Source organism: Lutra lutra, chromosome 9 (assembly GCF_902655055.1).
Source record: "Lutra lutra chromosome 9, mLutLut1.2, whole genome shotgun sequence".
In the NCBI taxonomy this organism is placed as follows: Eukaryota; Metazoa; Chordata; class Mammalia; order Carnivora; family Mustelidae; genus Lutra; species Lutra lutra.
In genome coordinates, this window is record NC_062286.1 from 41,161,590 (window position 1) to 41,186,199 (window position 24,610).

At 40.7% G+C, this 24,610-nt stretch overlaps 1 protein-coding gene and 1 non-coding gene across 3 annotated transcripts in view; both read right to left on the reverse strand.

Annotated features, from left to right (window-relative positions):
* KCMF1 (potassium channel modulatory factor 1) overlaps positions 1–24,610 on the reverse strand; it is a 74,096-nt gene that overhangs the window by 37,376 nt on the left and 12,110 nt on the right. The gene's annotated exons all lie outside the window — the stretch shown is intronic.
* Positions 24,329–24,431, reverse strand: LOC125110199 (small nucleolar RNA U13). The gene has a single exon (XR_007130521.1). It is a non-coding gene; the product is annotated as a small nucleolar RNA U13 (small nucleolar RNA).

Genomic DNA, 24,610 nt, shown 5'->3' on the forward strand with positions numbered 1-24,610 from the left:
TTCCTATAGGAGAAAAGAAAATGAGTTAGGCAAAAATGCTGTGCCCAATACTTGTAGGCACCAGCCACCAGCCAGCAATATCGGCCCAGCAGAGCTCAGTTGCCAGCTGTAACAAATGATGCCACTGCGGGTGGGAAACAGGTTACTTCTGGTCAGTCACAGTTTTATGTGTAAAAATAAAAAATAAAAGCCCGGCATTCACATATGTGTGTTGCATCGGTGTAACTGCTTTCACAGAAGCAGAACTACTGCAGAGAAACTACTGGTCCATTTGCGAGCCCTGCCCAGGCAGGGCCACTGGGTGAGGCAGAGTGCTCGGCCCTCCCGAAACAAGTAACCTGAGAGAAGGCAACCGTTCTGATGAAAATATCTAGTGCTTATATTCTGCAGAGATTTGGAAAGGCGAATACTAGTAAAAAACACCAAATTTCAAACTTGTAGGGGCTAGTCTAAAGAAATTATAACACTTAAGTGGGCATTACACGACATAGGGGAATCTCCCTCAGCTCACCTCTACCCAGCAAGGTTCCTGCAATAACCAATCAGTGTTTAACTGACCTTGATGCCCCAGGCACCTGCCAAAAGGCTTGGTCACTGAACTGTTGTTCTCTTACAGATAAATAAAAGGAGGACACAAGCACTAAGCACCTGGCTCCAAAAGAACAGAGCCATTAAGTGGCAGACCAATGACTGCTACATAGGGCAACCTACCGGGACATGCCTTGTGACAATAAATCTGTTGTTGTTTGTTTCAGAAGTGTCTTTCTTCAGCAGTTTTTATTTGCTACCATGTAGAGATAAATAAAATTTCAGGAAGCTGGAAACTTGTCTGGCCTCACTCCTTTAAATCACGGCAGAACAATCAATAGGACTCTCAAATATATAGTTTATTTTTCACTTTCGGTCTTTTCAAACAAGTCAGGATACATGCATCTTCAGACATGGGAAGCGACAGCCTATGACACACGCCACAATCTCATCCTACAATACTACACCACTGTGCTCCAATGAACTACAATCCTTCCCTGTATCAATGTGCACCAGTCCCTACAAAAAAAACAAGTGGTAAAAGGATACATACTATACGGAACCACTTCCATAAGTTTAAAAGTACATAAAAGTCTATGGACACATACATATGTGCAAAGCATACTGAAAGGCGAACAGAAAGGATACATGCCAACTGCCAAGACGTGTTACTCGGGGAGGTAGAGAGATAGAAGGAAACAGAATGGAATCAAGAAAGGATATAAAATGGATTCACCTGTATCTGCAAAGCCTTAATTCTATGTTTAAAATGTTTTCTTAATTAAAAAAAAAAAAATCAACCAACATGGACAAATTCCCCATCTCCTCTTAACTTATAAAGTAACATGGAAGAGGACTTTTAGACACAGGGTGGCTGGTTTTGTGCAGAGGTATAAATGCGTAAAATAGCTGACCTCATGAAATTATGAAATAAAATTTTTGGGGGGGGGCAAAGATGGATTCTATATCCTATACCTGTTAACTCCTGCTAAAATATGAATTAGTCGCTGAGTGTCCAGCTAAGCATTCAAGAATGACTTCTCTCAGGCACGGTCTTTGAGTCGGGCAGGCTAAACAACGCAAAGGCAGTGTGACGTTCATACCACTGGACACTGACAGCAGGGTACAGGCACCGTTTGGGATGCTTTCCCATCATATACTTGGCCAATTAAGTACAAAGAGCTTAGGGGACTTATTGCCTGGAAAGACAGAATATATATACTTGTGTAAGAAAAGAATGTAACTTCAAACAACTAAAAGGTGAAACATACTTAATGATATTGCCCCCCACACACACACTGCATCCCCCCCATCCCTACCCCCGAACTTCCTGGCCTACATTTAAACATTTTAAAACTAATTTTATGCAACTGTTTGAAGGAAAAGGGAAGAAAACTGGAAATCCTTAATGTACCACAAGATGACCAGGAAAGGAGCAGAACACATAGTATCTAGTAGTATCTACTTAATGATATTTGAGCTAGAAATGCATGCACATGTACCTGTGATAAATTCCTAGTCAAGCAAGGCACATGACAGCTCTTTCTATTGTAGTGGAAAAGATTTGTCCTGGATCGATAGTAGGAGCTAATTTTGCATTGATTTACCTAAACACATTATTTTAATTAAAAAATTCTGACCACCTGTGGTACCCAATCAGTGCTTAAAATTTAGTAGGAAATAAAGAAATGTAAACAACCACACTACAGTTCAAAGAGTGACTCAGGGACAGAGAACTATGGAAATGCATCCAACATGAACAATAACAATAAATAATGATCAATAATGAACAATAACAATAAATGATGATCTGTTCTGGGGTGCTGGGTGGCTTAGTTGGCTGAGGGTCTGACTCTTGATTTCAGCTTGGGTCTAAGGTTGTGAAATCATGTCCTGCATCAGGCTCCACACTCAGCTCAGCATCTGCTTCTCCCTTGCCCTCTGCTCCTCCCCCTACTCGAGCCTCTCTCTCAAACAAGTAAAATCTTAAAAAAAAAGAAAAAAGAAAAAAAAGATGACCTTTTCTGGTTGGAAGGGTACAAGAGAACCCACAGTTAGCCTCCCTCTGACACAACTCTTTGTCCCATGCAGTTCCTGAGGTACCTTTCCTTCAAAACACTGTAATAACCACCTCAGGTCCCTTTCTTCCATGTTACCTACACACAGAACAGTTAACTCTAAACTCATTCTCAGAAATCCATCACATAGCTTTAAGACAAAAATTCAGTCACTACCTCCTCTTGTCTAGGCTAGCCTTTAAAACCTAACAGGTCTTCAAAAATGCTCCCTTCAACTGTTAAATTATTCTTCTTTATGTCTGCTCCAGTTCTTTACTGATTTTAGTAAAGGGACCTACAGCAGACTTAAAACTCTGGAGAAGACTAGAAATAATTAACACAAAGTGCAGAGAATGCTCTAGCACTGGGAGAAAAGAGGCAGTTTACATCTGGTTTAGGAAGCATACTTATCCAATTTTAGACGTTACCTTTGAGGTGATAATGAAACACGAAAGCAGAAAGATATTGTAAACAGGCTGATCTTTGGGATATTCCCTTTAAGAGAGGACACATCTCTGTATCAGGGAGAGAGACATACAATAATAGTATGGAACAGAAAGAAGGAAAGCACAAAATGAGGAAAATGAACAGTATAGAGTTTGAAGTAAGTCTCTAAGAAATCAACTGGTGTTCAAATGTAAGTATCCAAAGGTAAAAATAAAATAAAAACATTGGCTGTAATATAATTATTATTCGTGTTTTTTCTTCCCTCCACTTATGAACACTTCTAGCCAAGACTCTGAGCAGTACGACCCTCCTGAGGAGGGCACCATACAGAATATGCATCCAGGCTGACAATATATCAAATATAACTTTGAAATGCAACACTCAAAGGAGCAGTTCACCCACTTAAAAAAGGAATGGCAGTAACTCCAGGAGCAAACGTTACAGAGCAGGTAAACAAATAACTTTACTGGCAAGGATCTAAATCCTGCCTGACTGCAAAGAGACTGCTTTCTTCATCAATAAAAGGGGGAAGAAAGCATATAATAATCTTTCTATATTGCAGAGCTGACAGAGATATATATATGTTTATATATAAATTTCTCTTCCCTTCCTTCACATTTCAAGGATATCAAGAGCATGTGAATTACAAAGTAGGGTGCTGCTTATTACCGCCGTTTCTCAGCTTCAAGCCTACCCTTCTGTGAGCAGCTCTGCAAAGCTGGGTCTCTCGGAGGTGGTTCTTCACCAGGGGCTGTCCCCCAGGGGATATCTGGCAATGTATGGAAACATCTGGGCTGAAGGGAGGGTTATCAAATGAGTAGAAGGCCAAGTATGTTACTCAACATCCTCCAAAGCACAGGATAGCCACCTGGCCCAAAATGTCAGTGGTACTGAGGCTAAGCAACCATGTCTAGGGTCTGCTAACCATTATTCAGACTCCCTTGGCAGCTGGCTTCATGTTTACATTCTGTTTACATCCCTCCAGTAGAAGAGGGACTCTGGCCCCAGCATTCTCGTCACCAGCCAGTTGCATCCTGCTCATAAAACTCTAGTAACACCATCTTTTCCCTTTTTGTAAAAGTGGAAATGTCTATATCTGTACTGTCCAACACAACAGCTACTAGCCATTAAAATGCCCTGTCAGCTGAGCAAGTCTAGAAGCAGTGATGCCTCAGCAGCAATAAGCACACATAGCACCATGATCTTGGTTTCTAAACAGCATCCTCCACTAACAGGAACCAGAGCTCCCCAGGAAGATGGATAATTTCAGGGGCTGGGGCAGGGCAAGTGCATGAGCCTGTAATATGTAGTTCTACAATGAATGATGCAGAGTGAATGATGGATACATGTCAAAGGATACAGAAGATACCTTCAAGGGTTTTTTTGTTTTGTTTTGTTTTTAAGATTTTATTTATTTACTTGTCAGAGAACTATAGAAAGAGAGAGCGCAAACAGGAGGAGTGGCAGGCAGAGAGAGAAGCAGCTCCCCGCTGAGCAGGGAGCCTGACATAGGACTCATTCCCAGGACCCTGGTATCATAACCTGAGCTGAAGGCAGATGCTCAACCGATTGAGCCACCCAGGTGTCACTTAAAGAGGTTTCCATTGGCCAAATCTGGGATAATCTGAGCACCAAAATAAATAATAAAAGTATTAAATTATAACCCACTGAACACAGATTCAAGTGTCCATACTGATACAAATAAGAAGGTCAAAGAGAAGGAAATGGGGGGGGGGTTCCTTATAGTGTAGGAAAGAGGAAAAGAGAAATCCTCTTCCTTACGGTAGATATATAGATTAGATATAGAGATCAGTTACTGCCAAATCCTACTTCACAAGCACTGGACCTGTGCTGTCCAGTCTGCAGCCACTAGCCACATTCAACTTCTTAAATGTGACTTTAGATCAAATATAATTTAAAATCTGATTCCACACAAGCCACATTTCAAGTGTTCACATGGCTAGTGGTTACTGCACTGTATAGCAAGGTATTGGACAACGGCATTTGAGACTAAACCATAATTTTGTGAGGATAAATTCTAGAACAAATAACAAGGTAAGATCTAATTCTCTTCTCTTCTGAAACTCTTAAAATTTAGTATTAGAACTTAAAAAACAACAATTTCATAATGATAAAGAGTAAACAATAGCAACAAAATTTGGAAGCTGGGAAGCAGATGGATGAGTGGTAACAAGAATTAGGAAACTGAAGACAGTTAAATCCTAATCTGGCTAAAGGAGAAAACAAAGAAACAACGCAATTTACAGTGCAGATGCAACAATATGTCCAGGACTAGCAGCATCAAGTACCAACAGAGTGAAAGGATGGAGAATGTAGAAAGATGGAAGATGTAAAAGGACTTTAGAAGTAGTTATCTTTTTTTTTAAATTTTATTTATTTGACAGAGAGAGAGATCACAAGTAGGCAGAGAAGCAGGCAGAGAGAGAGGGGGAAGCAGGGGAACAGTTACATTTCTTTTAAGCCTTTAAATTCCAGTTAGTTGAGTCATCTAGGTGGCTCAGTTGGTTAAGTGTCTGCCTTCAGCTCAGGTCATGATCCCAGGGTTCTGGGATCAAGTCCTGCATGAGGCTCCCTGCTTGGTGGGGAGCCTGCTTCTCCCTCTCCCTCTGCCTGATGATCCCCCTGCTTGTGCTCTCTCTGACAAATAAATAAAATCGTTTAAAATAAATAAATAAATTCCAGTTAATTAACATACAGTGTAATATTAATTTCAGGTGTACAATATAGTGATTCAACATTTCCATATATTACTCGTTGCTTATCACAAGTGCATTCCTTAATCCCCACCATATCTGTTCTGGTAACCATCAGTTCTCTCTATAGTTAAGAGTCAAGAAGCAGTTACATTTCTTTTTTTAAAAAAGATTTTATTTATTACTTATGTGAGAGAGAGAGCACGAGTGGGGGATCAGGGAGCAGAGGGAGAGAATCCCAAGCAGACTCCTCACTGAGCACAGAGCCTGATGCAGGGCTCAACCCCACATCCCTGATGATCATGACCTGAGCTGAAATCAAGAGTTGGACTCTTAACCAACTGACTGAGCCACTCAGATGCCCTGAGAGGCAGTTATATTTCTAAGTTGCCTCTCCAACAGTATACTCCAAGTGGAAAGTAAAAGCTAATTCATTAAAGCAGGTAAACCAGGGAGTCTTGAACCTAGGGAACTCATGGCATTGTTGAAAGCAATGCAGAAAAGTGCATTATGTATTGAAATCGGCAGAGCTGGGAGTTAAGTAACTGAATTACTTTCAGCAGAAGCAGTGTTGGGGAGCGGGGAAGAATACAACATTAAAGAAAAGAAAACTGGAATACCTGTCTAGAAGTTTCAATACCCTTTTAAGTGAGAACATGGAGGGAGGAAATAACCAACGGAATAACTCAAGAAAATGTCTCAGAAAAAAGGATATGAGCTGCCAGACTAAAAATGCCCACAGAATACCCAGCACAGTGGATAAAAGGAGACCTACCAATCACATTTCAGAGGACACTCTAATTGTTAGCTTCCAGAAGAGGGGCTGGGAGGAAGAGGGGAGTAGAGGTCACACAAAGATCAAAGATCTGATGTTTGCAATAGGAACACTGGACACTGAAAGGGGATGCATTATTGTCACCAAAGTTCTAAAGGAAAGACTTTCCAAACCAGGAAAGTTATCACTCAAGTATGCGGGTAGTATAACAACATTTTAAACGTGCATTAAGTCCTTAAAAAAATTACTTTCCATGCATCTTTTCTCCTGAAACTATAGGAGTATAAGTTACCAAAAGAGTGAGAGAGGAAAACAACGGGGAAATGGACCCTAGCAATCAGAAGACTGAATCAGAAGATCCAATAAAAGAAAGAAGCAACAGGGGCACCTGGGTGGCTCAGTGGGTTAAAGCCTCTGCCTTTGGCTCAGGTCATGATCCCAGGGTCCTGGGATCAAGCCCCACATTGGGCTCTCTGCTTGGCAGGGAGCCTGCTTCCTCCTCTCTCTGCCAACTTCTCTGCCTACTTGTGATCTCTGTCTGTCAAATGAATAAATAAAATCTTAAAAAAAAAAAAAAGAAGAAAGAAAGAAAAGAAAAAAGAAAAGAAAGAAGCAACAAAAATCACCAGGAAGCTAGACGGTGAAGTGGGAAGCCCCATAATCATCAGTCCCCACAGAGCAATGACACTCAAAGCCATGTATGCCAAGGGGTCATTATCTAGATGCTGAGGTCACAGTAGTGTTTGTTTTACACTGCTTCCTGAAGTTTGACACCATTCAGATAAGTTCACAAATCATAAACACACAGTCTGGTTTTCACAAAGTGAACACATTCTGTGTAACACTTAGATTAAGAACCCCAGAAGTCTCCCTCATGCCCCTTCTAGTAACCACCCAAGTTACTATCTTGACTTTTAACATTCTATGTTAATTTTCCGTCTTGTTGACATACATGTGTAAATATACGTACACACATATTAATACTTACAGTGTTCTCACAGGCATTTGTGCATATTACTAGCTGAGGGTTAAAAAAAGTCAACTGTCTCCCTTCTTTTTTCTGCCCTCACAGTGTAAACAAGTATTTTTTTTTTTCATGGTCTATTTAGTCCCACGTGTTTCACCTTTCTGGACTGTTTACAGGTGGTTTCACAGTTTCAGATGGCCCCTAACAGTATGGCTGCAGTGCTGTCCAGTGTTCCTACACCCCGTAAGGCTGTGACGTGTCTTACAGAGAAAATACATATTAGATAAGCTTTGTTCGGGCCTAAGTTACACTGCTCTTGGCTATGAGTTCTATGATCATAAATCAACAAAATGTATTACATAAGCTATCTTTCAACAGAATCACTTATAAAAAAACAAGACTGATCTATTGATGAAAATGTGACCAGAGGCTTACAGGAACCTAACCCTGAATTTCCCCTAGGAGCAATTATTCAGTATTTGCTAATTCAGTGTTCAGGGAAACTTTGCAGAACCACCAGAGGTAGTAAGAATCAACTCTACATATACAATCACAGAGTATTGTACATTTTCCTGTTAATCTGATAACAGGACAAGGCCCAGGGAGTCTTGGCCCAGGCTCAGCTGCTTGTCTGGACTGGGATGGTCATGACTGTGTGCTGATGAAGTTGTGTTCTCCCCGCCAGAACAGAGGTTCAGCTGAGAACCCTCATTTCCCCCAAGTGTTCTGCTCTGACCTGTTCATGAGAGCAGGAAGTGGGCCACCGTGAACAGCCATCCTCTTACCACACCTCTGCCATAAATCTGCCTTGGGCCACACAGTGGCCAGCTGAATCCCCCAGCTGTGGCGGCCCCGAGTTTCCAGGGGTCAATCATGACCTCACTCAATGACTTCTCCAAAGAGTCTCCCAGAAACTCTCAGTGAGGCTGAAGGCAGACTGTTCAGCTTCTCCTGTCCTCGGCGATTTCACCCAATAGTGCAAGCTGCCCTCTCCTCACACTGCAAGGCTGTAGTTTCCTACTCCATGTTTCATAACTAAAAATATGTTACTTAGATAGGAATAGATATATCGAGGGTTAAAGTATAGAGAAAGACAAAAGATGATCAAGACAAAGGTCCAGATAGTGGTAATGGACATGTTTGTGAGATGGTCTGCTTTTTAATATGGGTGATGGAAACAAAGATCTTTGTTTTATCTTTTTACTGAATACACACATTTTATATACTCTTCTGAATGCATGATACATTTCTCACATATGTAAAAACTCCATTTTTAAAGAAAAGGACTGACTTACTGGCCATGCATCTTAAAAATGGCTAATACTGTTTAGACTTTAAAAAAAAAAAAAAAGAGCTAGAAACCTCTTTTAAAAACTGTAAGAGGGCTGGGGCGCCTGGGTGGCTCAGTGGGTTGAAGCCTCTGCCTTCGGCTCAGGTCCTGGTCCCAGGTCCTGGGATCGAGCCCCGCGTTGGGCTCTCTGCTCAGTGGGAAGCCTGCTTCCCGCCCCTCCCCGCCGCCTGCCTTTCTGCCTACTTGTGATCTCTGTCAAATAAATAAATAAAATCTTTAGAGGAAAAAAAAAAACTGTAAGAGGATATTTTCATTACCCCTTGGTGGGTGAGTGAGGTCTGTCTAAGCAATACAGGGAACCTGAAACCATAAATGAGGTGGGGGGAAAGCACACCAAATTTGATGAGAGGTATACAACTTTAATATTGGCAAAAGATTCCACAAACAAAGTCAAATGACAACAGATGAGGAGAAATATTTGCAATAAACAAACAATGATGGGCTCTTAAAAATTAAGAAAAAGACCAACAGGAAAAAAAGAATTAGAAAAATGGGAAATGAGATATGACCAGGTATACTTAAGAGAAAGTATATGATTCAAGTACATCCTTGGTAATAAGAAAAGTATCTAAAGTCCTCCAAAATTCTCAATGTCATTCAGCAAAAGGCCTAATTCAAGTAAGGCTCATGAAAACCTTAAAGTAGAAGGTTCAAGGATGACCAGTAAAATAAAAAGTAAGTTATCATGCCTGTGAATCAAAAACTGGCTTTATGCCTCTGCCTTCAGCTCAGGTCATGATCTCAGGGTCCTCGCATCGAGCCCCGCATCGAGCCCCGCATCGGGCTCTCTGCTCAGCAGGGAGCCTGCTTCCTCCGCTCTCTCTGCCTGCCTCTCTGCTTATTTGTGATCTCTGTCTGTCAAATAAATAAATAAAATCTTAAAAAAAAAAAAACTGGCTTTATGCTGAGGTAAAACTGACCCTCCTCTTACCAGACCTTCCTCCAAAAAATTAAAATGCTCTCATTTGGTAAGAGCTCTAGCTTAGGCACCACCCACGGTCAACACAGAAGCCAGGCAAATCAAGGCCTTCACTCTTTGCTAACAACATTTTAGGTTCCTCACGTAGTTACATACTTGCTACATCTTTTCCCTTGCCCACTTATCTTGCACCATTGTAAGATCATGTACTTGACCCTGCTCTACCTAATGTTTGTAATAGTGACTTGGAAAATGACAGAAAATATAAAGCTTGTGCATGAAAGAAACAGCTACAATATTGGGTGACAGAACAGAAATTCAAAGAAAGGTGAATGTGTGTGCCAAAGTAAGATAAATTTTTAAGGGGAATCTCATAAAGTCCTGCCTTTAGATTAAACAGCAATCTATGGGCTAAAAAATTCTGGGAGAATTAACTAAGCAGAACTTCGGCTGCAGTATTAGCTTAAGATGGGACGCTATTGCTAAAAAACCAGCAAATAAACAAGCTCAGGTGGTATAAACAAACGTGTAAGATACGTAACTGTAATATTCCCACAGCATCTTACTCCTGTTGGACCATATGTGAAGAACTGCATTCAGTTCTGGGTGTCTTGTTTTAAAATGAGAAACAAATACAGTATAATGCAGAATGGCAAAGGTTCTAGAAACTAAGTCAAGAGAAATTACTAAAAGACCAAATGAGCTATTTAGCAGAAGAGCTGGGAGTAGGTAACGCACAGGGGATGTGACAGTTTTAAACAGAGCTAGCATAAGAAAGTAGTGCACTGGTTCTCCCACCACTGAAGTCAAAACCAGAAGGCACTAAATGCAACATGCTACCCTGTACTGGATCCTGCAACAGAAAAAGATTAGCAGAGAAACTAGTAAAATCCAAGTAAGTCTGCAGTTTAATAATAACGTACCAATGTCGGGGAAGTAGTATTGACAAATACTACAGGGTAACATGTTAACTTTAGGAGAAACTGGGTGAGAGGTATATGGAAAGTCTTAACTACCTTTGCAACTCGTCCATAAATTTGAGATTATGACAAATTAAAAGGTTATAAAAAGAAGGAAAGAAGGAGGCAGATGGTTCAACAAATGACTTTCAATAGCATAGTCAATGCTCTTATCAATGCATGGGTTGTGTTCAGAGATTAGACAAACTGAAATGTGCCTTTGAAAGGATATCTGCATATTTCATGGCACACTGTTACCATTTAAACTGGAGGTCAAATGAATTTAGGAGGGCCCCTAATATCTAACCTTGGAGTCCAAAAGCCAGAATGTAAAGAACAAAGCTAACTGAAGCAGATCCATCAACACTAGGAAAATAATCTTAGATTTCCAATAATGTTGCAACTGGTTCTCCTAGTTTTGTTTTGTTTTAAAGATTTAATTATTTGAGAGAGAGAGAGCTAGTGAGAGAGAACAAGCCAGAGGGAGAGGCAGAGGGAGAAGCAGGCTCCCCGCTGAGCAGAGAGCCCAATGTGGGGCTTGTCCCAAGACCCTGGATCATGACCTGAGCTGAAGGCAAGACACTTAACTGAGACACCCACTCTGTTAGTTTTTTTTTTTTTTTTAAAGCTTATTTATTTTAGAAAGAGAGAGAAAAAGAGAGAACATGAGTAGGGGAGGGGCTTCCTGAGGAAGAGAGAGAAAGAGGGAATCTCAAGCAGACTCTCTGCTGAGCACAGAGTCTGAGGGGGGGCTTGATCTCAGACCAGAGATGAAATTAAGAGCTGGACACTCAACCGATTGAGCCACCCATGCACTCAGTTTTGAAGAGGACCCCAAAGCCTTCTGTAAGTGTTTTTCCAACTATAGGTCACGACCCAATTGAATCAGTTTAGTCACAACAGCTCTCCCTGGAAGTAACACTCCCAGGGGGCAGGCTGGAACTCACAGTGACCGGGGGGTACTACTGGAGTTTACAGAGGAAAGGTACCAAAGATACTAGGTGTCTGGAAATGCAGTAAAGAATTGTCCAGCATCCCAATAAGATATGCCAAATCTCCCACTAGACATTCAAATATAAAATAATAATAATAATAATAAACCTTTAAAATTATCTAATCATACTACCAAACTTCATTTCCCCCATAAACACAAAGTATTTTTTGCAGCTTTAGCAAACACTTATTTTCCAGGTATGTCACTATCTCATAAGACCATTGTGCTTTATTCAGAACTTTACAAAAGGCTTTCTAGCATTTCAGAAAATCTGATGAAGCTCTTTGTAATAGCTGAGTTTCTAGTAGAGCATACCTATACCAGACTGCTTTTATAGCTATAACTTTCGAATAAGTAATACAGACTCCTTTGAAGAGATTTATTTCCAAACATTATTGAGTATGGATTTATGCAAGAGGGTTCTTTCCAAATTGTATTAACATTAAAAAGTATTTCACAGTGGGGCGCCTGGGTGGCCCAGTAGGTTAGGTGTCGACTCCTGGCTTCTGCTCAGGTTATGATCTTAGTTGTGGGACTGGGGGCTGGTTTGGGGCTCCACACTCAGCAAGGAGTCTGAGAGCCTCTCACTCTCCCTCTACCCCTCCCCACCACTTGCACGGGCACACACACTCTCTAAAATGAGTAAGTAAATCTTGTAAAAGAAAGTATTTCACATCAAGTTTGCCCTATACACATTTAATTTTTTTGTAGCAGAATGATTAGAAATCTATGTTGTGAAGATTAAATGTTAAATTTTACTTAGGGTTGTTATTCTTTTTTTACTCTAATAATGTCTCCCAAAATCTACCACATAGCTGTCACTATTTCTTTTTCCAGTCTAGACTCTACTCCCTACTATCTATCAAGATACGCTCTCAAGGGGGGGTTAAAGACGAGAAAATAAATGTACGTTGCAACGGTAGGTTCCATAAGGTTTTCTGTTGGACTTCACTTCCTTGTCCCATACCAAGTCATTGCAGAGAGAATTATTTTGACACTACACTTATAAACAAGGTCAAACTCACTGATGAGTATATACTGCTACTTTTGTTTACATATGTTGACAATCTAATTTATCTTATATTATCCCTACATCAAGTAAGATCATTTCCCTCTTTACATTTTCCTTCTTTTTAAAACTTCCTCTTATTTCATTTTTCTTCATTCTAACAGTTTTTATTCTACTATCTACATATATCTCAGCTCTTTCATTTTCCTATACTTTTTATAGGGTATGTTTCCTGATCTTATTTAAATCCAAACATATTTACTGTAAATAGATGCAGGTACTCAATGATGTACTTCACTGTAACATCTAAGGTAGTTGATGACTTATCAATGAACTTTACTTAGGAATAACCAAGAGTATTAAAATATTTGTTATACAAATAACTAAGGCACTGGGTCTGATAGGGTTGAGGATCACTCATTTAGTGGATCTTAAGCAGAATTTCTTGCAAATGGAATAGAACAGAAAAATTATCAGAGTACACTGTAAATAGGGTAGTTTCATAAAACTTTTGTTTCCATTATGTGTGTGTTTTCTGAGTGTTGAAAAACGTGTTCCTTGGGGCGCCTGGGTGGCTGAGGCCATGATCCCAGGGTTCTGGGATTGAGCCCAGCATCGGGCTCCCTGCTCGGCAGGAAGCCTGCTTCTCCCTCTTCTACTGCTTGTGTTCTCTCTCGCTGTCTCTCTCTGTCAAATAAATAAATAAAATCTTAAAAAAAAAACCACAAAAAAAACTGTTTCTTGCTACAATTCAGGGCCAAATAAGTTTGCAAGCCACTGTTAAAGTCCCTTCCTTCTCCACCTCCCCCAGTAACTGTACAGAGCAGTGGTCAACAATTCTCCTACAAGGTCATTTCCCCTCTTGGGCTTTCTGCAATCTATTTCCCATCTCCATGTCCTCTTCCTCTCTCTAAAGCCCATGCAATCTTGCCTTCCCCACTTCCCACAGGTATGGATTAAAGTCACTCCCTCAATTTATTTTTTACCTTTTTTTCTGTCTTGAAAGCAAGCAAGTACATAAACAAAGAAAAAATTATGGGCATGGCAAAAGGCCAAAAAAGTGACCTTTATAGGGGCACCTGGCTGGCTCAGTTGGTAAAGCATGTGATTCTTGATCTCCAGCCTATGAGTTAGGGACACAGTAGAGATTACTTAAAAATAAAATCTTGGGGTGTGTGGGTGGAGCAGTTGGTTAAGCGTCTGACTCTTGGCTTCAGCTCAGGTCCTAATCTGTGTTATAAGATCAAGCCCTGAGTCAGGCTCTGTACTCAGCAAGGAGTCTGCCTGAGATTCTCTCTCCCTCTCCCTCTGCCCCTCCTACTTGTGCTCGCTCTCCTTCTTTAAAAAAAAAAAAAAAAAAAAAAAAAACTAAAAAAAAAAGATTTTATTTATTTTTTTGACAGAGAGAAACAGCAAGAGAGGGAACACAAGCAGGGGGAGCAGGAGAGGAAGAAGCAGTCTTCATGCTGAGCAGGGAGCCTGATATGGGGCTTGATCCCACGACCCTGGGATCATGACCTGAGCTAAAGGCAGACGCTTATGGACTGAGCCACTTAGGTGCCCCCCCAAATAAATAAATAAATCTTCAAGAAGAATTATAAGATAAATAAATAAAATAAAATCTTTTTTTAAAAGTGACCTTTTTAGACATCATGGAATCCAGAAAGCATAAAGAAAAGGCAGAGATATGTCAACAATAAAAATGAAAATCTTTGGGAGGAGCCAAGACATCATATATATATAACAAGGCAAATATGACTAGGAAAAAAGTCCTTGTATCAAAAAGGTTTAAAATCCCTAAGACCAACAATAATCAGAAAGAAAGAAGCAATTCTAGTGATGGGAGAAAAGTGAAAAATGGGAGAAAAGAAAAGCAAAAATTTTTAAATAAAAATTAGTTATACCCTTTGATCCAGCATACACCTAGACACTTAAAAAATGAATAGAATTAATGAGATAACTTATTAAGAGTCTCTTAAGTTTTCTAGGAATAAAGTAATATTAGCAAAAAGAGAGATATATTTTATCTCTCATTTTCAAGTGTTTATTTGCAGTAGTTACTTGATTTCCTGTCTTAATATATTATGCTCAACTGGAGGTATTACTTCTGAGAGAACATTTTGAAAATTTGGTTATCACAATGATTGGATATCACCTGGCCATTTGGAAAGTTGACTGATACCAGGGATTCTAAAAATTTGCAATGTGATTACAGTGAAGAACTGTCCCACCCTTCCCATGGCTTTAAAATGTCCAATGGGGTGGGGGGAGTCCCAATGGAGGGGTGCCTAGTTGGCTCAGTTGGCAGAGCATGTGACTTTTGATCTCAGGTCCAAGGTGGGTGTGGAGTTTACTTTAAAAAATAAAAATAAATAAAATGTCCCAATGGAAAACCCAGTCTATAATGACTTGAACTTAGAAGCTTAAATCAGTGCTACATATAGATACTAAGTACTTTTTGCATGATTTTAACACACACTGAAATCACCAGTAATACAACTGTTTGGGTAAATTGTTTAGAACTTGACACCATGAGTTGTTCAAAAAGAAACAGCATCGAAGGCAACTTTGTTTAAGACATCTGAACTGCCAACATGTCTATTAGGGATTTGCATCTGAAGCAGTCACTGTGAAGTGACCCTGTATATAGGTACAACCTCTTTCGTTATTTCCTCTAATATAGTCACACCTGAGCATTTACATCTTGAAAGACACATTATTTTATTATACATTATTTCATTTTTATTTTTCCTTTATATTATAGCATTACAGTGATTTCTTTCAAGTATGCAAATAAGAGTTCTTTATAGAAGAATCCCAATGCATGAACACAGAAAAAATGGTAAGAGCCGGAAAATCAGCATCTTGCAACCACTCTGAAACAAGAGATCCAGGCAGCTTACATCACTGACAGCCCACGGAGAGACAGGCTGACATTTGAACCCACTGAGACAACCAGACATTATGGGCCTCTCAGCGTGATATATTAAGAAGTATTATGAAATATTCAGCACCTATGAAACATTCTTACCAAAAACAAACATCTGAACCAAGCCTCTAGAAAAGAGTACCACTTAAAAGAAATATGGGGGGGGGGGACACCTGGGTGGCTCAGTTGGTCAAGCGGCTGCCTTCGGCTCAGGTCATGATCCCAGTGTCCTGGGATCGAGTCCCACATCGGGCTCCTTGCTCGGCAGGGAACCTGCTTCTCCCTCTGCCTCTGCCTGCCTCTCTGTCTGCCTGTGCTCGCTGGCTCTCTCTCCCTCTGTCCCTGACAAATAAATAAATAAAATCTTAAAAAAAAAATATGGGGAATGAAAGGATACATTAAAATGACATCACAAAAATGTAAGCCAGAATGTGGGAAATACTATCAAGGAAACAGTTCAGTTTCTTTAAGAAATAAATGGCATTTTTAAAAGAGGAGAGGGCTGTTATAAATTAATAGAGATTTTAAAGGACATACCAACCTAATGTAATATGTAGACTTGTAAGTACTGATTTTAACAAACTAACTTTAAGAAGACACTTTTGGGACAACTGGGAAAACTGAACATGAACTAGGTATTAGATAATATTAAAGAATTATTGTTAATCTTAGGAGGTACAATAATGATACTATAGCTTCACATACAAATGTGTGTGTGCTTATGTATGTGTGCGTGTGTACAGTAATGTATCCCTACCAGCCAGGAATAAATACTGAAATATTTGTGGATGAAATGATATGCAGGTCTGGGATTTGCTTTAGAATCTTCAAACCCCCAAAAAAGGGAGGGGGCTGGAAACGGATACAAAAATGGCAAAATGTGGATGTGCTGAAACTTGGTAACAGAATAGGGTAATATGTTAATTATGTGTTAATCTCAGTTGACTTCTTTAAAGTCCTAGAACAGGAAAAAAAGGATACAGAATCATCTCCTTAGTTGTGTTTAGGTTGCCACAAACCTATGGATCAACACTCTGTGAGTTACTCAACTAATGAGCAGCTCTTACACCATTATCTAATACATCTATACTATCATCTAATAAATCCATCCCTGAGGACAAGGACAGTCTTGGTCTGATATACCCTAATGTGGGAGAGGTACTGTCTACAGTGATACTCTGATATATCTTTCTATTTTAAGCAAACTCTATGCCCAATGTGGGACTTGAACTCATGAGATCAAGAGTCCCAGGCTCGGGGCGCCTGGGTGGCTCAGTGGGTTAAAGCCTCTGCCTTCGGCTCAGGTCATGATCTCAGGGTCCTGGGATCGAGCCCCACATCGGGCTCTCTGCTCAGCGGGGAGCCTGCTTCCCTCTCTCTCTCTCTCTCTCTGCCTATCTCTCTGCCTACTTGTGATCTCTGTCAAATAAACAAATAAAATCTTTAAAAAAAAAAAAAAAAAAAAAAAGAGTCCCAGGCTCTACTGAATGAGACAGCCAGGTGTCCCTTGATATACCACTTGAGAAGCCCAATCAAAAAAAGAGCTAAGTTTGGTATGCTTGGTCTTGGTATATTCTCCATGGATCCTTTTCACTATTATCTTTCATAGGCCTTTTCCTCAGCAGATTTGTTCTACTGTTCACAGAATCTCCTGTGTGTTTTCCTGCCTTGGCCTTTGCATTACAACCTCATTTCTGGCACGGCATTGGTCTGGAATGTCTATATGCTTCTACTCTGTCGGGACAAGTCCCTTTTCCACAAAGCTGGCTCAAACCCCCTCTCCTCAGTCTCCGTACCTTCATCTGTACACTCTGATATACAGAATGTCAGAAAATGAAGAGGCATTGGTAGCTCTCATTGGCCTTTTAAGTAGGTAAGCCTTTTGGTATCTCCTATATTTTTATCCTTCCTGCTCTTTTAGAATGCTATATCTTATATAAGGAAATATACCTTGCATATTGTTAGCACTCAAATTATATGCAAAGAATTTAGAAGTATGATAAAACAGCTGTTTTCTATACCCAAGATGAAATGATGCAGATGGCTCAAGTAATGAGTGCTTGTTATATGCCAGGTACTAGCCTATTTTATAAATAATAACCACTGACCAACCACCCTAAGGCTAGTAAGCATTATGCCCATTTCATGAAATGATGCACAGAGAGATAAACAACTTACTGATGTCACAGTCAGTGAGTGACCAAGGCGGGTTTGAATTCAGGCAGTCTGGCTCCAAAATCCCATTCTTAAATTTACTACTATTCAGCATCTCAGAAAAAAAACTTGAGGAAACAGGAGAATTTTATCCCTTCAGAAATCTAGCCTCTAGTATTAGTCTACAAACCAATAAATAAACTCTAAGCCTACAGTTTTGGGTCACTTCATCTCAACACTATGTACAGCAGAAAACAGGGTAGAATAAGAGTCATAGGATCCGAATGCTAGTCCTAACTATGACCTCAAGTAGTATGACTCACCCTTTCTAGAACACAATTTTATTTGGGGAAAAAAAAAAAAGAAAAAGAAAAAAAAAGGAAGGTTGATTTCCTTCTGGACCAAAAGGTCTATTATTCCACTACCTCTTGATTTTATTCATGAGAAAAGAGAACAAAAATAAACTGATTCATTATCCAGCTACCAAGCTGGCCTAATTCCCACAGTGAGCTCTCCTGGTCTAGCCCCGTATCACTACAGCACTGCCCCAAGAGACACACCAGGCTCTCTACCTCTGTGCTGCCTCTTTCCTGCTATTTGAGAAAAGAAGACAAGGTCTGTAGGCCCTGAAACAGACATTTACCTGGTTAAAGTTTTGGGGAACTCAAGTCGCAGTAAGCTGGGGAGACAAGCAACACAGTCACATCAGTCACACCAATTCTTGACTTTCAGATCTCTAATGACCTGCTGAGCATGTGTTTGTTCATTCATTCAGCCAATTCAACTCCAGGTCACTCATCCAGACGGCTTACACACCTCTACCTGAACATCTAACAGACATCTCTAACCTAGTATGTCTGAAAGAGAATTCCTAACCCCCACCCCCGCTCCCCACCGCCTCCAAAATGCTCCTTCCCTCTTCCTGCCTCCCTTGTCTCAGTAAGTGGCCCTCTTCCTACCCACATGCTTTTGGCTACACTACACCCAGCAGGTTCTGGTAGCCCTACATTCAAAGAATTACGTTCAAATGTCTCACCAGGCCTATAAATGCCCAATATAATCTGGACTCAGTTTCTCCCTACCTAGTCCTCTCTCTCCTCTTCTTCCCAGCCACTCTATTCCTCAAACAACCTACTTTATTCCAACCCCAGGGCTTTATTCTCGATGAAGTATCTGCTTGCACGGAGAACATCTGCAGCACCTGGGGGGCTCAGCTGGTTAAGCCTCTGATTCTTGATTTTGGCTCAGGTCATGATATCTCAGGGTCATGAGAGTGAGCCCCTCATCGGGCTCTGTGCTGGGTGTGGAGCCTGTCTGGGAGTCTCTCTCCCTCCAATGTCCTTCTAACCATCCTTCCCCTCCTCACACTCTAGTTCTCTCTGGAAGGATGGAAGGGAAGAAGGAAGGGAAGAAAGGAGAGAGGAAAGATCACATCGTCTGAAAGACCTTTCCGACCACTCTTTCACCTTCTATCATATTCCATCGTTATTGCCTCACTTGGCTTTACTTTCTTCAGAGAATTTATCATGAATCAAAATTATACTACAGGTTTCTTTGCTGTCCTCTTCCCCCAATTAAAATGTAAACCCTACAATGAGAACTTATCTTTCATTACTCTATTCCCAGTTTCAAATACTGAGTGCCTACAGGCACATATTTATTTATTGAGTGAATGAATTTTCCCAGTTTCACAGTTTTGTTTTTTTTTTGGAAGATTTTATTTATTTATGAGCGAGAGCAGGAGCACAAGCAGGGGAGGAGGGGCACAGGGAGAGGGAGAAGATGACCCCCTGCTGAGCAGGGAGCCACATGTGGGACTCAATCCCAGGACCCTGGGATCACCACCTAAGTCCAAGGCAAACACCCAACCAACTGAGCCACCCAGGTGCCTGAATTTTCCCAGTTTCTAATATTTGCCAAAACCTGTTCTAGGTGCTGGAGATACCTTTAGCTGTTGACATCTCTCCTTCCTCCACGGCTAAATCTTTAGGTAGTGTTCCTAACTTCTCACCTACATTGAGGATTGAACACCCTGCAGTCTGGGCTCTCTAGTCCACTCCTCTGAAAATGCTCACTGAATTCCACAACTTCCTCACTCCAGTAGCTCCAGCCAACAAACACTTCGTTCCTTGTCCTCTTGACCTATCTGAGCAATACTGACTGAATCCTCCTTCCCAGAAAATCAGCCAGCCATTCTCTCCTGGTTCTCTTCCTACTCTCCAGGCTTTTCCCATTCACAGTCTCCTGCTCCTTAAATGTTCAATGTTTCCAGCGGCTTAGTGATCAGTCTCCCCTCATCTTCTCAATCCATATGTTCTCACTGTCACTGAGCAACAGACTCCACTATTATGGATTAAGTCCAAACTCTTCTGAATTCCAGACCCACATGTTCAGCTGCCCCTGGACATCTCTAGCTGGACTTCCCACATGTACCTCAAACCCAACATGCTAAAAATGGAAATCAATTCTCTTTCCCCTGCTTCCTACCCTCTTCCTCAAAGCATGTTTCTCTGTCTTTTGCAGGCATCTTGGTGATGGCAATGCCCAACTAATCAAGCCAGAACTCTGAGCTTTCCCGGACATTTCACTCTTCCACAATCCCCAAGCCTAGTTAATGACCAATAACCTATTTGCATGCACTACAGCAACTTTCTGATCTTATGCTAATTTAACTGTCCCCCTCCTCCCTGCAAATCCATCCTTCAGAGCTATCCTTCTGGAACACAAAAATCTAATTCCTGGCTTAGAATTTCCCAAAAATTCACTCTCTATTACCCTACCCTCTGGACAAAGTTCATCTCCTGGCATTTGCCCCCTCCAACCCTTTCTGCTTCAGTAATGTTAAATTTTTTACGGTCTCTCCTCAAAGGAAAATCCTTTTCAAGTCTCCCTCCATGGGATACTCTCCCCATACCACAACACCCTGAAATCCATCAACTACCAGTTCAAATGCATAACTTCTCTTGGAATGCCTTCATGAATTCATCCAAGAAACAGAGCCTCCATCACCTATTGACTATATACTGTAAGTATAAATTTATTACACTTTTACAATATTGTATTATAATCACCTCTCTCATCTTATGAGAGCCGGAGCCCAATATAACATTTCCACTTAGAGATGGTATTCAAAATATACTTATTAAATGAATGGTTTAAAGGAGGGGTCAGCAGGGGCACCTGGTTTGGGTGGTAGAGTATGAGACTCTTGATCTCAGGGTTAAGTTGAAGCCCCACGTTCGGCGTGGAGAGTACTTAAAAAATTTTTTTTAAGATTTTATTTATTTATTTGAGAGAGAGAGAGAGAGCGAGAGAGAGCACAAGCAGAGTGAAGGGCAGAGAAAGAAGCAGGCTCCCCACTGAGTAGGGAGCCTGATGTGGGACTCGATCCCGGGACTCCAGGTTAAGCAGATGCTTAACCAAATGAGCCACCCAAGTGCCCCTTAAAAATAAAATCCTTTAAAAAAAAAACAAATAAAATCAAGTAGGGGTCAGCAAACAACGGCCCATGGGCCCAATCTGGCCTGCTACCTGTTTCTGTACAGCCTGCTAGCCAAGAACAGTTTTTACACTTTTTAATGTTTAGAAAAGAAAAAAAATTTAAGAACAATAATTGGTGCTGCATGGAAATTGTATGAAATTCAGATTCCAGAGTCCATAAAGATTTTCTGGATCATAGCTATGCTCACCTGCTTATGTTCAGTCTTACGGCTGCTTTCAGACTGCCAACAGGAGAGTAGAGGAGCAGCAATGGAGGCCATATGGCCCCCAAAGCTGATTTGCTATAGCTTCTACAGAAAAAAGTCTGCTGACCTCCAAGTGAAATATACAGGAACATGGGCTTTGGTTTCTGACAGAAATTGGTTCAAGATAAAGCCACTTACTATCTGTGTGACCTAGTACAAATAACGTAACCTTTCTGAGATGCAATTTCCTAATTTGTAAAATGGGTTAACATATCTTGCTGGGTTGTTCTGAAATTTTACTAAGCCTTTTAATCAGGGTCTCTGCTGTAGGAACCTGTCTGTAAAGTGCTTGGTACAGAGTACTTAATGTTGAGAAGCCAGGCCCAGGTTGGAATCCCAGCTCTATGACAGACTGTATGACCTTGGGCAAGATGCTTAACTTCTCAGTGCATCAATCTCATCTATAAGACGTGGATAATAATATATATTTCACAGAACTGTTGTGAGACTTAAATGGGTTGGTACATGTGAATGCTGAGCAGTGCCTGAAGACAGCAAGCACTCAATAAATACTACTATTAGTATAGCAGTATTAATGGTTAATATTAGTTTTTCCCTTCCTACATCTACATCACCTCTCATGCCTATGCAAAGAAGCCTGCACTTACAGAAGTAAGTTAATACCAGCGTGACAAGTACTATTATAGAAAAACGGGTGACGGGGCGCCTGGGTGGCTCAGTGGGGTAAGCCGCTGCCTTCGGCTCGGGTCATGATCTCAGGGTCCTGGGATCGAGTCCCACATCGGGCTCTCTGCTCAGCAGGAAGCCTGCTTCCCTCTCTCTCTCTGCCTGACTCTCTGTCTACTTGTGATCTCTGTCAAATAAATAAGTAAAATCTTTAAAAAAAAAAAAAAAAAGAAAAACGGGTGATCAGGAAAGGGTCTCTGTGGCTTGCATTCACATCACAGTCATGGTTCTCTTATGTCTCCAATCCTCCCTTTTCTAAATGTTTTCTTCCTTAGAAATCTAGCAAATCCCCAGGCTTTCAAACTAGGGAGCTATAAAATTCTCATCCCTAGCCAAGATTTTGCTCTCTTGAGTGCCAGAGTAGTATTTCTCAACTCCTGATTTCTACCTAATGGGCCAGAATCACCTTAAACTGAAAATGACAAAAGCTGAAAATTATTCTCCCCCCAACAGTTCCCCATCTCTCCCCTCCAATCTTCCTCATTTAGTAGAAGAACCTCTCATTCTTCCAGGGCACAGGCTGGTTGTCCTGAAATTATACTTTAGTCCTTGTTCTCCTGCAATAAGGCTAGCTCAAGTCATCTTTTTCCTTTTGCTCCTACTGCCACTGACTACTTCAGGCCCCTTTAACTTCAAGCTTATTCCACAAAAAAAGCTCTGACTGGTCTCCCCACCACAGGCACCACTCTATCCTGTGTGCACTACCACACTTGTCTTCCTAAAACATAAAACTTTTCACCAAACCCTTTCTCTGCTTAAAACTTTTGTTGTACTACCACCTCTTCCATCCCATAATCTATATGGATAAAGGCAGAGATTGACTTCAGTGTGGCAACCTAAACTCCTTCCCTAACTACCTTGCTCCAGTCTTCCTTTTTTAATCTTATTCCCAGGATAAAAATATCATCATCTTACATTTACGCAGCGCTTTATTTTACTCAGTAAACATTCATACCTGGCTGACATTTCATCTCCAAAATAACCTTTGGAGAGAGGCTAAACAGATATCAGTATCTTTCTTTCATAGATGAGAAAACAGACTTCTAGCACTGAGCTGGGAGTCAGAACAAATGGGTCCTGTCCCATTCCCCGCTTGGATTCCTAGGTAAATCAATCTGCCGAATACCTCACTCCCACCACTTACACACAGGAGTCTTCTCTTCCAGAAATCCAGTCTCAGTGTTGTCCCATCCACCTCTCTCCAATATACCTCACGCCTTCTTAGCTCTCTAGTTTATCCTCTACCATTCTCTCACTTGGTAGATGGCCCTAATCCCCAACTCTTGTTATAAAAATATAGTAATACAGTATGGGGGATACAGCTATTATAATACAGCCATATTATAAAAACACTGTATGGTGACAGATGGGAACAAACGAGACTTGCAGTGATCATTTCAAAATGTATATTAATAGTATAATAATACTATTATAATAGTATAATAATATATTAATAGGGGCGCCTGGGTGGCTCAGTGGGTTAAAGCCTCTGCCTTATGCTCAGGTCAGGATCCCAGGGTCCTGGAACTGAGCCCCGCATCGGGTTCTCTGCACAGCTGGGAGCCTGCTTCCTCCTCTCTATCTGCCTGCCTCTCTGCCTACTTGTGATCTCTGTCAAGTAAAAAAATAAAATCTTTTAAAAAATGTATATAAATATCTAATCACAATGCTGTATACCTGAAACTAATATAATATTCTATGTCAATTACACTTCAATTTAAAAAACTCACAGTTGTTTCTTCAAGTCTTCAGTTTAAATGCCACCCTTTTGGGAATGCCTTCTCTGACACCCAATAACATTCTATTCCACACGCCAACACCATGGAAGTTGGAATAACTGATTTGACACTTATTGCCCCAGTCATACTATAGCTAGTTTGTCTAATATACTTAGGCCTTCCAAAAGCCCCCTCCAAAAGAAAAATTGTTAGAGTTTTCTATTTGTCTCTGTACTCATCACAATACTTTGCACGTAAGGACTTGGAAGTTTTGGACTAAACAGCGTTGGCCAGTGTTTTTCAAATAGCAAGTCACAAACCATGAGTAGAATGTGAAGTCAATCTAGAAGTCACAACTAGTATTTTTTTTCCCACCTCATATGGGTAATGTGCCGATGTGGTAGTAAGGTCTGAGGGAGGCACCTGTCACATACGCAGTGAACAGCCAATCACCATGCTTATGAACTACAAAAAGGTCAGTATTTTGTTCTTAATGAAACAACAGAAAACAGAATACATCTCTCATAGTAAAGATGAGTGCTGTTTTGTGAAACTCTTATTTCATTACATCTGTACATAACTGCTCGATCATAATATCAGATAGTTTCTTAATATGTGTTATATATATTTTTTAAAGTTTGAAAGCTGCTAATGTA